The sequence below is a fragment of the Festucalex cinctus genome, chromosome 16 (assembly GCF_051991245.1).
Source record: "Festucalex cinctus isolate MCC-2025b chromosome 16, RoL_Fcin_1.0, whole genome shotgun sequence".
In the NCBI taxonomy this organism is placed as follows: Eukaryota; Metazoa; Chordata; class Actinopteri; order Syngnathiformes; family Syngnathidae; genus Festucalex; species Festucalex cinctus.
This window is the reverse complement of record NC_135426.1, coordinates 17446556-17463727: the sequence shown is the minus strand read 5'-3', so window position 1 is coordinate 17463727 and position 17172 is coordinate 17446556. Positions and strand designations below refer to the sequence as shown.

The window sequence follows — 17172 nt, the reverse complement described above, 5'->3', positions numbered from 1 at the left end:
TGGAATCGAACCGTTTACTGCCAGTGACGAATATATTCGTCAAGAAAGTCTTGTTTGTGAAACAAACACATGACACAGTTAATTGACTGAATGTTGAGCGGCATGTAAAAAAGACACACTCAAGCCATTTGTGCGTTTCTTAGTTGTTGCTGGTTTTCTCTACTTTTTTGGTCAGAAGTTGGTGTTTTTGGATAAACCAACCTATGTTGTGCTTCTGATTACTAAAGAATGGAAACTTCGTTTTTTTTGCCACAATGAAAGAATAGTCTGAGGTCTGTGTTTTGCACTAATATGATCCCAGAACACAATATTTTGTGGGATCATTAAAGATCAGACAAAATGATCTTGTTTTGATCCTTGTTTTAAAAATGGCTGGCAGTTAATGAGTTAATACCCCTTAGATTATTTGAACCCCTTTTCTAACCAAAACATCAGCACCAAATCCCAGATGAGCTTGGGGGACATGGGTAAATATAGCCTTCCCATCTCAACAATGTTCCTGATAAATAACTCCTCCCTCCACCACCAAGCCCCCCCCCCCCCCCCCCCCCCCAGCGCCCCCCCCCCCCCCGCCCCTTTCTGCACTTGGCTACCTTTGCGCAAGCACAAAATAATCATGTTTCTGTTTTTTTAGTCCCTCCAATCTTCCACAAACTCTGTTATTGATTTTAAAGGCTTTACGCGCAAGCTGAACTTTGATCACAAACATCTCCACTGAGCCATTCTTTAAAATCAATACGGTTTTCCACACAGACCGAGGCCCTAATAAATTCTTCGTCCAATGATGGCCGATGTGTGCTGGCATGCTAATGAGGTGCGGGCATGTGTCTCTGTTATTTATAAAGTGATTTTGTGCTCAAGGGTACGTACAAGTCTTCCCCCCCTATCTCCTTTCCACCATGTGACACACTCTTGACCACGCATACATACAGTATGATCAGGTGTGTGTGTGTGTGTGTGTGTGGGCTACAAATAGTGAATGATGCTCCAACCCTTCATGTTGTCCCCGCAGACTTGCTGTTTTGTTGCCATGGCGGATAATAAATGCAATAACAGAACTATCTTGTATGCTCATGGTGGATAAGTCAAAAAGTGTATATAAACAAGAGCACTACTGAGCTTTAGAAATCAGGGGTGTCAAACTCAGGTTAGCTCAGGGGCCGCATGGAGGAAAATATATTACCAAGTGGGCCGCATCGGTAAAATAACGATATATAACTTAAAAACGCAGATTTTCGCTATTTGTGTGCCAGCCCTAAATTACGGAGCTCAACTGTAATCATATTGTTCCAAAAAAATCATACAAATGCAAATGGAACGGAAATAAATGACTAAAAGTGTAAATAAAAACGGATTTATTTCCATTTATATTTATTTTTTTATATAATTTTTGAATTATATATTTTTTTATATTCATTTTTATTTTCACTTTTAGTCAGTTTCATTTATTTAGTCATTTATTTATTCTGAATTTTGGCAGTTTTGGTCCTCCATAATTTTGAACATATTTTTGACTGTCTGCGAAAATCTTTTGAAACCTTTTACGAACCCTGACGAAAACCCTAAATTAGCTACATTCAAATGCATTTGTTGCTCAGTGAGATACAGGGAACTTTTCATTTATGGATTTATTTCCACTTTATAAAAAAAAAAAGGATGCTGTCACTGGGAACTTCCTCCACTTTATATTTTTAAAATTTGAAAAAAATATTTAAAATTAAGAAATTATGTTGGAATTTTGGATTTAGCATTGTTTTTTAGCATCAAGCTAAGTGGACTTTTCCAAGGCAAAGCTATGTTGTTTAAAATACTCGACATGTTGATTTTTGGATGGTCAATTAATCATTAATTGCTCAACTGTAGACTTATAAATACCAGGGCGTGGCACACAAATGTCATTGTTGTGGCACAAGAGAGCATCCGTTGCAGGTTTGATGCGATCAGCTCGGCCACACGCCGGCACGTCAGTCATGTTAACCTCCTGGAAATAAAATAGGTCACTGTATTGAGATATTCGCCAACCACATCAGGCTGGATTACCACATGTCACCAAAGCCCGCGGGGATATGCGTACCATTAGATATTGAAAATTAACTGTCGCATTTGGTGAAAATCTCCTTTTGCGTCTGGTGCGAGCGTCGTCGTCGTCACGCCGACACGTTTGATTGTGTTGGGCGCCCCCGCTGCGCTTCTTTTGAGGGGTGTCTTTGTGATGTTTCACAGGCACTCGTTTGTCAAAACTTTCAGTCTGGTGCTGATAAAATGATTCGGGTGAGCTCAAGTGCGTCATGCAGAATGAAACGTGGATTTCCTGCAAATGATTACAAAAGCGCATACAAATAGTGAGGTTGCTTATCTATTTTTAACATCACCAAGGAGATTAGTTTTTATCTACATACATTGCTTATGTCTACAACAGGAAGTAGAAATGTATTTTTTTGGGTGTACTGAAAAAAATAACACGTGTGATTTGCAGTTTTTAAACCACCTTTCATGAAGAGGCAAGAGTGCTTTAATGAAGACTGTTTCAATTTCAGATCACTCGTTTTGCCATTTTGAACAAAAATGAGGGATTTCAAACTGAATTCAACTTTTCAGATAAATTGAAAAAAAAATCAACCATTTCACCATTCAAACATTTTTGTCTGTTCAGCAATGCAAGTATTTGACTTTACCAGTAATTAAGAAAGATGCTTTGTTCCTTTTTGTAAAACAGTACAGTTGAAAAGCAATCATTATATTTGTGGGAATGCTGAAGCATTCCCACACACTGTTCAGATTTCAACTAGCTTCCCGGGGTATATACCGTCTGATTCCACATTATTTAAAGTATTTACACAATTTAACTTTTAACAATATGAACTTTTCCCCATTCATTTTCAATGGGACAAACATTGAACTTTTTCCAAGTATCACTTTCCACGCACACTTCCATACATATAACTTATCCTCATTACCAGGTGTCTTGCACTGCTCGTGGCACAGTTGGTAAAGTGCATTGTCCATTAATCATGGGGTCATAAGTTCATAATTTATTTCTATTTACTTCATAACCATTCCACATGCATTCAAATCTTAACATTCAGCTTTCAGCATTCCCACGCAATTTCTCCAGAAATTGCACTTAGTCTAGTTTAGCATTAAATAATTCATTTTGGTTCAAAACATTCATACTGACTGATGATGATGATGGAAATTCAGGTTACTACAGTATTTTTTTCTTTTACTACACATTGTCAAAAATGCTCCAAAATAAATGAAGAGTTCAAGAACAGAAGCAGACGTCTCCATTTTAGGGGAACCTAGTAAAAGGAAGGCGGAATTTCTTTGTCAGTTACTGGTAATATTAATTAAAAAGATAATAAGCATTATTTGGAAAAAAAAGTTTTTTTGAAAAAGTCTGTCATTGCAAAAAGTAAATCATTTTCTTCAGAATACAATTTTCACATACAATTACATTGAAATGATAATTTCTGTGTTTTGTGACTAAATATTCCTATCAGATGAATGTACTACAACTCCAGTAGGGCTGGGTATCGATTCAGATTTCCAGGATCGACTCGATTCGATTCACAAGGGCCCGATTCGATTCGATTCACGATTCACAACGATTTTCGATTCATTTGAGGAATTCATGCAAAACCGATTTTAGACAGTCAAAAGTACCAGTGCCGCAAATAGTAGAAACTTCTTCCTGTAATTTAACGCATTAGTAAAAATATGAATATTTACATTAAGAATCCATTACAGTTACATTAATACTTTGTTTTATTTAACATGGCCTTATAAAAACAATAAATAATGTTTTAAATCAATTACAACCACAGTACAGGCTGTGTAAAAAAAAGTGACAAAAAACACTTTCACATTCATATTGTTTTTGTGCAAATGTTCCAGTAGTGGTTGAGAGGAGGGGGCGGGTCGATATATCGATACATGGTTTTATGTATCGATATATCGATATTTTGAACCCAGCCCTTAAACTCCAGTCTCTTAAACTAACCCCATTTTAGTAATCCCTTCAGTTGTCTTCTTCATGACTGCTGTCATGACTTAAACTAAATGTTGATCCAGCAAGGACACCGTCATGTCATTCCAAAATATCATGTAACACGTCCATATTTCCTAGAATTTTACGATAGCCTAACCTTGTCATGGTTTGTCCTGATGTACAATCCATCCACAATTCCTCGCCTGCATGCCTACGGACAATTCATGTCGCAACCGATGAGTCATCAATCACTGTCAGCAATCAAAGATCCAATCAGAGGAACCTTGCCGGGCTCCCGTCTGCATCGACCGATAGAAACATTTTTCATTTGACTGTATCCGCACGCATTTTCAATCTGTGGCGAATCGCACGGGCCAGTTTAATGACGTGACCTTGGAACATGTTGACAAAGGTTGGGGGCGTGTACATCCCGTCGTTAGTATGCAATATTATTTTTCTGTCATCTCATCCCGCCAGTGAGAGGCTGTGAAGGGAGTGCATGCTTCCAGGCTTGGCAACACACAATGTGCAAAAGCAAGGTGTCAAATGGAAGAGAGTGCGATGTTGCAGCATTATCCGCGGCACAGTCAGCCTTGGACAAAAGGCTTTTTTTTTTTCTTTTTTTTTTTTTATTGTTGCGAGGATGGTTAAGAAAAGCCTGCAAAGAATTGAAAAAAAAATGTTAGAAGCACATTTCATATGAAAAATATAACAGTTTCTGAACTAGACCCTTTCTTATCGATGAGTTTCAGGGTGAAGAAAAAAAAAACATTAGCAATGCCGTCATACTCAGTCTGTTGGTGGGCGTGGCTCTAATTTGCCATCTTCTTTGCTGAAGTTCGTCAATTGCCAAATAGTAGTACAAGTTCTAGGGGTGTGCTCAAAAAATCGATACGGCAATATATCGGGCCTCATTACAATAAACGTATCGATACGCTGGCATCAGAATCGATATTGCTCGTTAACTTTAAATAGGCAGTTAAAGTTTGCCTTTGCAGCTTGCATTGTACCTAAAAAATAAAAACCAGCAGCGTCTTTGAAGTTAATTGCCTTCAATTAATGCAAAAATAGCTCACCAGTGATTGGACACTGTGTCTTGCTAAGAAAAATTAAAGCAGAGGAAGAATATCAACATTTATTTACTTATAAACTTAACATGGCATGTGTCTCAGTGTACCAATTTTCCTATATTTTGTTTAAAAAAACTAAATGAAATGTGTGTTATGTGGGATATATATGTATCGCAATACGTATTGTATCGTATCGTGGCCCCTGTATCGTGATACGTATCGTATCGTGAGGATGGCGGCAATACCCAGCCCTAACCAGTACCATGCAAAAGGTGCCCAAAAGAAGTGTCATACAATAGTGGAAAACAGCAAGAATCAATTGTGCGACATAGCAGTTCTACTGGTGAACTAGTAGGAAGAAAAATACTATCTGCATAACGCAGATGGTGGCCTTGACTTTTGCAAAAAATATACAGTCGTTGAAGGCTGTAGTGGAAAAAGAAGTCACTACTAGCCCGAGTCGTTCAGCCAGTGCAGAGAAATGTTATGCAATAAGTAGTGGGGAAAATGTCACTAGTAAGACATAATAGTAGCCTACTAGTGTGCACTAGTAGAACGACTAGTTGTACAAGTAGTGCGCAGAGAGTGCCCTTGTTGTTCAACAAGTGCACTAAATTGTCACATGTGGCTCTCTTTTTGTAGATTTTTTTTTTTGTACATATTTATTTGTATTTTTTAGATAAAATATTATTTAAATGAATTTAAGATTAAATAAGAAATGAATAATAAAATATCTTTTTAAAAAGTCAGTTCAAAAATTCAAGTTGTCAGAAAAAGTGACACGAAAGTTAGATGAAAACGTTTTAAAATATTAACTAACAAGTGATGTCCAAAATGGAAGAAGAAATGCAGGAAATTACAATAAAATGTCAAATGAAATTGCCAAATATGTCAGAGAAATGATTTAAAAAAAAAAAAAAAGCAGAAAGGCAAAAAATTACCATAAAGTGTCTTTGGAATTGCCCAAAAAAAAAAGTCAGAAAATTGATTGAAAAAAATTGAAAAAGAACGAAAGAAGGAAAGAACTATAAAATGTCCCAGATCAAAAGAAGAAATCACGAAAACTACAATAAAATGTCCACAAAATTGCCAAATATGTCAGAAAATTTATGGGAGAAAAAAAAAGAAAAAAAAAAGCAACAAATATCCAAAAAATGAAGAGGCAGAAAATTACCCAAAATTCCAAAAACTATCATAAGATATTCATAAAATTGCAAAAAACATGTCAGAAATTGGACAAAAAGGCAGAAAAGTCTAAAAAACAAACAAACAAAAAATGTCCAAAAAATGAAGAGGCAGAAAATTACCCGAAATTCCCAAAACTATCATAAAATATTCATAAAATTGCTAAAAAAAAAAAAAAAAAAAAAAAAAAATGTCAGAAATTTGACAGAAAGGCTGAAAAGTCTTAAAAAATAAAAAAAAAATAAATAAAAAAAAAGCAGTATGAAAAAACAAAACAAAAACAGAGGACAATGCAGCATTTTAGTCAGCGACCCATGAATGAGACCCATGAATGAGATATCCCCCCCCCCACCCACGGCAATCACTCTGTACCCACACTTGGCTGATTCATCCCCTCATGTGCTTCCTATCCATTTTCTGGACAATTTGTCCATGTAATCACACCGCAAATCCTTCCGACTCCAACACCTCTTCATGTCACCTCAGAAATGAGGGGGCTTTAATTCAACAAACTGCAGGGGGTGTAGGTGGGGGTTGGGGGGTATTCCCGGCCTAGCTTGCTTCTATGGTGATAAACACACATATTCTCACAGTCCATCAGGTGTGTGACTAAGCGTGCCGTTGTCAGCGTGACGGAGGATGAGACTGGATGGGTGCCGCCGCCCACACAAACACACACAGAGGCCTCCCTGTTCCCCATCTGTTAGCCGCTACTCAGCAGACCGCACTGTCACCTGTCAAAAGTGCTGCTCGTCGATTGCTACTGTAAGGTGGGCCGCGTGGCGATTACATTTCACGCAACTGTGGTGTCAGGGGGTTTTGGCGATGGCAGCTGTTTGGACACAGGGCTCCCACTGTGGCCAGCCAGCTGACTTTATAGATCCCATCATGGATAGCTAATGGCCGCTTGTTGGATAAACGGTCTGATCTGATTTGTACTGGCAAGTCATTTTTTCAATAGAAGTTGCTTGTTCTTTAAAGTTGAATGGAAATGTGTGAGAAGCCAGATTTCGTCAAGCCAAGTCCAGTTCTGTCACGTCAAGCCAAGTCCAGATCTGTCACGTCACGTCACGTCAAGCCAAGTCCAGTTCTGTCACGTCACGTCAAGCCAAGTCCAGTTCTGTCACGTCACGTCAAGCCAAGTCCAGTTCTGTCACGTCACGTCACGTCAAGCCAAGTCCAGTTCTGTCACGTCACGTCAAGCCAAGTCCAGTTCTGTCTTGTTCTGCCACGTCAAGGCCAGTTCTGTCACGTCACGTCAAGCCAAGTCCAGTTCTGTCACGTCACGTCAAGCCAAGTCCAGTTCTGTCACGTCACGTCAAGCCAAGTCCAGTTCTGTCTTGTTCTGCCACGTCAAGGCCAGTTCTGTCACAAGCCAAGTCCAGTTCTGTCACGTCACGTCAAGCCAAGTCCAGTTCTGTCACGTCACGTCAAGCCAAGTCCAGTTCTGTCACGTCACGTCAAGCCAAGTCCAGTTCTGTCTTGTTCTGCCACGTCAAGGCCAGTTCTGTCACAAGCCAAGTCCAGTTCTGTCACGTCAAGCCAAGTCCAGTTCTGTCACGTAAAGTCCAGTTCTGTCACATCAAGCCAAGTCCAGTTCTGTCACATTAAGCCAAGTCCAGTTCTGTCTTGTTCTGCCACGTCAAGTTCTGTTCAGCCGCGTCTCGTCAAAGTTTTGGTTTTCCTGCCCAGTTCTTAATAAATCACCCTAAGTTACTAATTTCCGATGTCTGAGTGTCTCCTCCATTTGGGTCCACATCACTTACTCCACCGACAAATCGCCTTTAACTGTTTTTAATTGGTTGTCTTTTTAAGTTTTTAGCTCCAGTATTTCCTGGGTGCCTTTCCTTACATGGTTTCTCTGTGACCTATGATCAACTTGCTTTTCTGTCCTTGATTTCAAGTCGACATTTTTTGTGTGTAAAACGTCAAAAAGCAGTCATCGTGAGGATCTTGGTCTTTGCCTGTGTTAGCATCCATGGCTATTTGCCTGATGAGCTCAATAGCTGCCTCTGATGTATCAACTGGGAACTGTTGATTCGAGCTAATTAGATCACAGAACAACATTAGCGTGAACGCCGGAGCGACTTTGCACGAGGTTGTAAAACCCGAGCCTGCCCTTCCTTTACCGCAGTGTAGCGGCTTGTTGACACTTGTGTATTGCTTTATTAGAACACCTCCATGTTTGTTTGCGTCCAGGCCGGCGTCATGTTCTGCGAGAAAGGCTTGACAACAGCAGAAAAAGGAGGAGGGGGGGAAAAGGAGATGGCGAAGCCGTGAGCAGTCTCCGTGTCCAGCCGCATCCTCGGGTTACTCACTGGTCTCATCCATTATTACTGGGCCTCATCCATAATGGATGTTGCCGGTACAATGCCACCGAGTGACGCTCGCGCCCGGCTCAGGCTGGACGCTGGCTTTAGCAGCCTGGAGCGGCGCAAGGTTGCGACCTACATAAACAAGGAAAATTGGAGATGACTCAAATGGAGGGTGACAAAAATGATCGCGTTTATTATTGTAACTTTACAAAACAAGTCCTTGAACTGTCTGCCTGCGATCTTGCTGCACATCCAACATGACTATCCAGATAACAACCTTCATGACAACTTGCAGACTTGCGTTCTGTACTCCCCTCTCTTCTTTTTCCCTTTTTTAGCAAGATGCTACTGCTCCGGGGGAATGTATTCAGTCACTCACACCCTCCCGTTCGTGTTTGACTCGCAACTGTTTGACACCGGGAAATAAAACAGAAGATTGGCCCTGGAGCACATCACCAATCTTGGCCAACCAGACCTTGAAGACGGAGGCTCTGACATTTTCATCCAAGTGAGAAACGTGTCGCCAGATAGGTTGTAAATCCCCCCCACTCCGATTCTGGTGCCCCTGCAACAGCTCCGGCGTGAGCTCACACTTGCCATGACTTATTTGGTGGTTGTAGCCGAAAGTAGGGTAGCCGTTAACTCATTCACTCCCACTCATGTTCTATTGCTATAAAAACATGGAACCTACCAAAAGAAAAATGTGTCTCTTCTTTCATCGGGGGAAAAAAAAAAAAAAAAAAAGAGAGTATGGTATATTTTTTATCTGTTTTTATGTTTTGTAGCAATTAGCATTAGAATTAGCTAAGTTTCATCATTATTCACAAACCTGTTGAAAATACTGGGAAAAAGAGCTTGTTGCAACATGGACCTGGTTGATCTTTTTATACTTTGCTGCCACCTGCTGGCCGTTTTTTTTTTTTTTTTTTTTTTTTTGTAATAACTACCATCGCTTTAAGCGACCACTTCAGGTCAGAAACTGCATCAAAGCCTTCATACAAAAACTCTAGAAAACAAAAACCTAAAAAAAACGTATAAATACGTTTTGGGGAGTGAATGAGTTAAACTGGGCTTTGGATGTCTGCTCTCTGTGGACTCGAGCCGACGCGTCACATGACCCGCAAGCCTCGGAAAAGTCCTTAAGTGCGCGTCACGTGACACACTAAAAGGGCGGAAAGTTTCCATAAACCATCTCGGTAGAAAATAGATGACGGCGGAGGAAAATTGCATGTTAAAAGTCAAGGGTTCATGAAAGAACTTCCCACTGTCTTGTTATACGCAATATGGACAAAAGTATTGGGACGCTTGGCCATTTCACCAGTGGGACTTATTTCGTTCACTAGGAACTGAAACGTTGAATGTCTTGTTAGATGCCATTTTAAGATTCATCATGGTTGCTAAATGGTGTCATTAAAACCCTGATTGATGAATTACGAGGTGTACGTAATCCCTCATTCTACATCTTTCATTTAGGACAGACCAGTGTGGAGGTAGAAGCATGTCCCGATGTTTTTGCGCCAGCTGAGATTTTCCCCTACACGGACCAAAAGGGGTAATTGACACACACATACACACGCACACGCGCGCAGGCAGAGGTCATTACATTACCACTAAGCGTCTCCATAAGCATCTCCATAAACCCACGCAGGCATATCTGACATATCCATCTGCTACACTCGGATCACGCTGAATTGCCCCCCTCCCTTCCCCCCTATCTCTCTCTCTCTAAATCGGGGTTAGGGGTGTGTCAGCGGTAGTAGTGACGGAACGTTGTGTAATGACGGGGTTGTTCCTGATTTTTTTTTTTTTTTTTACCCGCATGTGTATATGCCATTTACTGGACCTGATTGAAATATGGATGAAGGCTTCTTGATGTATTGTCGGATGACGCTTAACTTATTTGTGTCCTTTACCATCGTTACATTATGAGGATCATTTTACATGATTTGTGTTTTTCAGTCCATTTTTCTGCCAACGCGACTGAAATTACGTTTGAATTGGATTTTGAGGCTCCGCGGAGAAAATACTGTTCAACATTATTTTAACTGAACCAAAAAAAAAAAAACATCCAGGCCATGTCAAATTTAGTAAGTGTTTTTGTGGATTTACAAAACGCATTTGTACACATTAGATCATGAAATATTATTGCACAAATTGTTTAAATATGGTATAAGAGGTGTCATACATAGTTGGGTTACTAGTCATTTAAAAAATTGAAAACAATATGTTGAATTCAATAGTAGACAGTCAACACAGTTATGTAACTTGTGGGGTGCCCCAGGGATCAATTCTGGGGCCAGCACTTTTTCTTCTTTATGTAAATGATATTACAACTATTTCCAACTTGTTAAAATGTATTTTATTTGCAGATGACACCACTTTATTTTATGTTGGGAAAAATATATATAATGTAATAGAGAAAGACTTTCAGAAAGTTATGAAGTGGTTTAATGCCAACAGACAGTCTATAAACATTAGTAAAAGCAGATTTATTTATTTACTTAGTTGTAGAAATATTGATATTGAAGCAACACTGTGTCGTGGTTTGGGTTGGGTTTGTTTGTTTTTGCTTTTGTCAGGTTTCTAATTTTGAGTAGGTTTTGAGTTTATCATGTTTCTTTTTTCAGCCATGATGTTTTTTGTTTTTTTTGTTGTCCCTGTGTGCCTCCTACTCTTGTCAAGCGTTGTCATGTTCACCTGTTTGCCTGCCCTTCCTGATGTGTCAACCAATCAGCATCCCCCGCCACTTGTCTTGCCCACCTGTGTCTCGTTGTGTCAACCAATCAGTGTCCACCAGTCATGTGTGCCTTGTCCAGGTGTCCCTTGTTATGTAATTAGTTGGTGTGTATTTAGTTGCCCGTTTTCGGTTCAGTTCTTGTTGGTCCATTGTTGTTCGTCTTGCTTTGCCTTTCTGGACTTTGTTGTTTTAGAATCCCAGCCTCATACCTAATTTTTGTTCATTAAAATCCCATTATGAACTTCATTCCTCTGCCTCCTTGTTTGCCTACCTGCACTTGGGTCCTCCGCACCCTGACACAGACGGTGCAGGGCAATACAAATACAAAGGGCTAATGAAATAAAAGTTTTTAGGTATTATTATTGTTGAATTAATATGGAAATCACATATAGAATATCCGTTATTTATATGTAATTAAATGTAATGAATTGATGGAGTTTAACATTGAACATGGCGAGATTGTCAGTGGGAAGCAGCAGGTGACCGAGTCGGTTTTGGAGGCAGGTCTAAGAGACCAAAAAAAGTGTGTGAGTCCGTTCTCGAGTCTGAGAGTGAGGTGTATGTTTATGTTGAGTTGTGTACTCGCTCCTCCAAGCAACATATGCCCTGCCTCGCTCTTCCTCTTCCCAGGGGGGAAAGCATCCCCCACCCCACATGCGAAAGAGAAGAAATGGGGTGTAAAGGGCGCCGAGTTCCCATTGGATCTGCCCCCGTCTTTGCCATCTGTGCCCGATCCAGGCCAGGCTAGACCACACAGAGGGGGGAAAAAAAAACTCAATTCTCTCCAGCTCTCTGAAGGTTCTAATTAATTGGACATTAATTGATCATCAGCCTGTTCCAGAAAACACAATGCTTCTTAATTGCCTCCAATTTAGCCAAAGTCCCCTTAGCCAGAGGCGAATGTTCCTCTCCGGTCTCATTTATTCTTGCTCCAAACACCTTTCACCGTCATTATGCGCCACTTGATATTTTGGTCTTGTGTGTTTTCTATAACGTTTTCCTTCTCCCCAGGTCTAAATGCAGGATCTCGGGTGGTTTCTCAGCCGTATTTTGCGCTATTAAGTCTATTTACGTGGCCCAGATTCTCGCCGCCGTGTCCAAGGTTCACTGCGGCCCGCCGTGCTGTAAATACGCAGGCTATTGACGGAAAACAGAAGGTGGAAAACATGTCGGCAACCAAAGCGCGCCAACACCCTTCTATGGTACTTCTGTGCCGCCCCACACACTCACACAGACTGTTTTTTTTATACGCCCTATATAGTCTCTCACTCACACATGCACTTATTAGGTGGGGTGGGTCACTTTCTCCTGACACTTTGCACTTGTTGTGACTTATTGTGGACGAGTGGAAACTTGGCCAGGTTGTTTGAGTTGCTGCTGGTAGGCTTCGTGGCCCTGAACAAAATTGAATTACTGCCCTCAAAAACTGCAACTAAATTATACCGAATTGAATTTCTCATAGCCGAGTGAACACATCTGGAAAATGTGGAGAGTGGTTAAGATACATTATTGCATCATGTCACTACTTGCTAACAGTCTAATTTTAAAATGACTTTTTTTTTTCGTCAAAACTGTTAAGTCTAATTTGTGTGACCACACTTGTACCCAAAAACATTTACAACTCAAATCACCTTTCCCCATTCAAATGAATGGAAATACCTGTAATCCATCCCAGCCTCGCAAAAAAAAAAAAAAAAAATCATGTTACAAAAAACATAGAGTAATACATAAATTACGAAACAGTTGCCATGTTTTTTGCTTCAGTTTAGTTGACATTATTCTGATCCTTCTAGTGTGTGCAACTTGGCCAATTTGTCAATAATTGACTTAAGTCAATTGCTGTAATGTTATATTATAATAATGTTACATTATATGTCAATATGCGTATTATATCAAATCACTTAATTCATTCACTCAGCCATTTTCACTGAAGCAACCCCCTTCGCTCCCAGCTGTTTTAATGGATTTTGACTGATTTTGTACAGAATATTGTGTTCTATTGCTATAAAAACATGGAACCTACCAAAAGAAAGATTAGTCTCTTTTCATCAGAAAAAAAGTATATATTTCTGTTTCCGTTTTACAGCAATTAGCATTAGAATATAGCTAAGTTTCATCATTATTCACAAATCTGTTTAAAACTGTGGGGGAAAACAGCTTGTTGCAACAAGGGCCTGGTTGATCTCTTATACTCTGCTGCCACCTGCTGGGCGTTTCTGTAATAACTACCATTGCTTCAACTGTTCTCTTCAGTTCAGATGCTGCATCAAAGTCTTCTGTATGCTCTAGCATTAAAAGGAAAAAACAAAACAAAAAACGTATAAATACGTCTTTGGGACACTGGTAATATTTGAACTAGAACGTATTAATACGTTTTTGGGAGCAAATGAGTTAAGCATGTATTTGAGTAGATCAACTGTAAAAAATAGGATCAAACGGGGCATAGCGCCACCTATAGCAGTGGAAGAATGAATGCTTTTGGTCAATAATTTGATTTTGTGCAACGTCATGCCTTCACAATAACTCCTTGTCCGCTCCCGTCTCCATTTTTATTTTTTTCCCCCCCTCTCTCCCGACAACTCTGGCCTTTGTCCCCGGCGGATGCTCGGCCCCCGACGGCTGCCCTCGCGAGCGCCTGCCGTAAATGCCTGCGGCGGTTGGAAACACAAACATGGGCCCGTTCGCGATAGAAGCGACGGCACAAGCGCGGCTTTGTGCGACGCGCTCACAAGCTCTCCCTTCACACACCTGTATCATGCATTCCTTCATTATCTGACATGTTTTTTTTAACCAGTAATCTAATTGGAAACTCCATGAGCGGACGTGTGAGGGGGGGGGAAAGGTGATTATAGTTAGTGAGGCGTTCCAATTTGGTGTATTACACAAACAGAACACGATCAATAAAATCGACCCGAGATATGTTTTCCGAACTTTGCCCACACATCGTCAAGTGTGTGTTAAAAGTATGCGACACTTCTCCTCCCTCTTGAAAAGGAGGAAGCCCACGAACGCCTTCCCCCTCTCTACCATGTGCCAAAGTGCTGAGCCAGTGGAAAAAGCGACGTCCGTTGGAGCAACGGCGTCGTGTAGAAAGATCAGGTGACCTCGAGGAAGCCATATTCATACAGTGCTTGAGTAACAACAGCAACATTGTTATTTTCCGTTTGCTTGACCTAAACCGGAACAGCATCTCCCTCCAGTCAGCATGTAAAAATGTCTTCTTTTTTTTTTTTTTTTTTTTTTTGCTGATGAGCTATGCTTTGTCATGCACTTTTTCCATCCTCTTTGAATGAGACATTGTTCCCAGTGTGAATAGACGAAACACTTGAATGCGGCCAGCTATTGGAACATGTGATAAGATCACCGCGATGTGTGGAAGCGGTCACGTCATTGAGCGTTTTCACCAGAATGTACGCTCACTCTCAAACGTATCTCTGAATATGATTGAATGACCCTAACTGGAAATATATATATATTTTTTAACACATGTTGAGATATTTGTCTAAACTAGGGGTGTCAGGTGATTTAAAATACCCATCCATCCATCCATTTTATGAACCGCTTGCTCCTCACAAGGGTTGCGGGGGTGCTGGAGCCTATTCCAGCCAGCTTCGGGCAGCATGCGGGGTACACCCTGACCTAACAAAAATTTAGAGCGTCCAATTAAACTGCCATGCATGTCTTTGGAATGTGGGAGGAGACTGGAGTTCTAACCAGTCAGCCACTGTGCCACCAGTAATTTCATAATAATTAGTAAAATTGAGTTAAAATTAAAAAGATGGACTGTACTGTTAAAAAAAAAAAAGTGTGACATTGATTTGTGTTGAGGTCATTTTTCTGCCACTAGATGGCATAACTACATCTGTAAGACATTGGTGACAGCTTATTTTTCCATTCATATTAAGAGCTATCTAATATTTAACACATTCATTGCCAGACCAGCAAAAAAATGCATCATTTGACGTATTTTTTTTTTTTCCCGTCAGTGGCAGTGAATGAGTTAACATGAAGTAACAGGAATTTCTGCACATTTTTAATATTGAAAAATACAGCTTGACCCCAGTCTCCACAAATATATGCATTATTATGAAATTTATTACTGCTAAATTCTGACGTGGATGTGCCTGCTGCATTGCGACTGGAATTCACCCAGTACAGGCTTTCTAAGTCGGGGGCAGTCGTTAATCCCGTGTTAAAAACATTAAAGGAACTTGAAATTAACTCAAAATTAACGCACAGGGAAACACTTTTGTTTACATTCCAAGCATGCAAAATTACTTTATTGCCATATTTTGAAGCCCAACAATATACTGGCATCCCTCAAGCAACTGGTCTCAGCCCCCATATTTTATGTATAAATACAAATAATAATAATTAGTAGTACTGTAGACTGTGTGCGTGGAAAAATCAAATGTGTAACATTTGTCTCATCAATAATATTCTTTTCTTTTTTTTAGCTGTGTGTCGGGCATGCAAAGCAGGCACATTATTTTTGAATTTTTTTTTTTTTTTTTTTTCTAGTAAAATTCAAATAAATACAAGATGGTAGAATATAAGTGACATTTGCAAATGTAAATAAAATCTATTGAATGAAAATGAGTACAAAATAGTGCAATTAAAGTGGTATTGAAAGACTTCATTAATGTTAGTATTTAACAAGAAAAAGCTACAACAGACATTCTCTCATTGTGGCCCTTGCTGTTGAACTTTTAATTATTAGTCAGGCTGACTTGTTTCGTTTCATGCATGGAAGTTCTTCCCCAGCAATTAAAGTTCTATGTTGGGATGAACAGTCAACCACAGCTAATTTGGTTTATCCTGAAAACCGCTACTTTTCACCACACTTGTATTTTTAATCCGTGAAAGCATTCAACATCCATCTTAGTCTTTTTGGGGGAGGTTTTTTATTTTTTATTTTTTTTTTGGGCGTGCCATCACACCGCCATGTGAGTCATGTAGTCAACTATGGTGACAACATATTAGCATGCACAGGGACGAATGACACTTGACATTTACTAGAGTTCACAAGATGCTCCAGAGCATGTGGCATGTTTCCACCGCGGAACTGAGCCAACACACAAAACCCACAGCAGTGGGATAAAACAACAGGTCTGTAAATAAATAAATAAATAAACTCACTTTGACTTTTCCTTTCCTAAATTCAATTTTCATTCACATTAGGGACTGCAAATAAATCAAAACAACAGACATGTTTGTGTGGCCAGCCTGCAGCGGGTGTGAAGCATGTAATTGATTTGAATTGGAGATTTGGTGGTTTCATGGCAAGTTTACATGCAATTTTGTCGCATCTCCATCATTTCGACACGACTATGAAAATTAGAGGAAATAGTGTCACATACTGTGAGGCATTGCACTAAAGTCACACAATAGACTATGAAATGAAAAATTTGACCTCGCTCGTCTTCTCTCCATGACGTGCGTGCACTCACAACACACACACTCACACAGGCAACACAACGAGGCGCTCTAAAGCACACAAGCCAGAAGACTATCCGAAGAGAAGGTGTGTTTATGGGTTGTAGCCATCGCTAGCTAGCTTATTGCATGCCAAAATTGTGCCGGTGTCGGTACCAGATGGGATCGGGCTGCCAGATCGTATCAGGGTCGCCTAACGAACACGTCCCGCTACAGGATCGGCTCAAAATTATCCAGTTGACGTCAAGCATTGGACAGAAAATGTAATTTATATAACAAAAAGTACGGATTGAAATTGTAAAAATGTAAATAAACCGAAGTTCATGATCTGTTATGTGCCTGTTATGCGACTGGTGTAACAAGTGTCTGTTTACAGTGCGTGATGTTCATGATGTCAGCCTTTAGTCCTTTGAGGTCTGGGCCTATGTGATGTCTTTG

The 17172-nt window shown here is 40.1% G+C and overlaps 1 protein-coding gene across 1 annotated transcript in view; it reads left to right on the top strand.

The window, feature by feature from the left end:
* Positions 1 to 17172, top strand: part of atp2b1a (ATPase plasma membrane Ca2+ transporting 1a) — a 95916-nt gene that overhangs the window by 42358 nt on the left and 36386 nt on the right. Inside the window, exon 5 of the mRNA XM_077498721.1 lies at positions 10035 to 10113. The gene's annotated coding sequence lies outside the window, so the exon portion shown is untranslated. The remainder of the gene's footprint in view (positions 1 to 10034; positions 10114 to 17172) is intronic.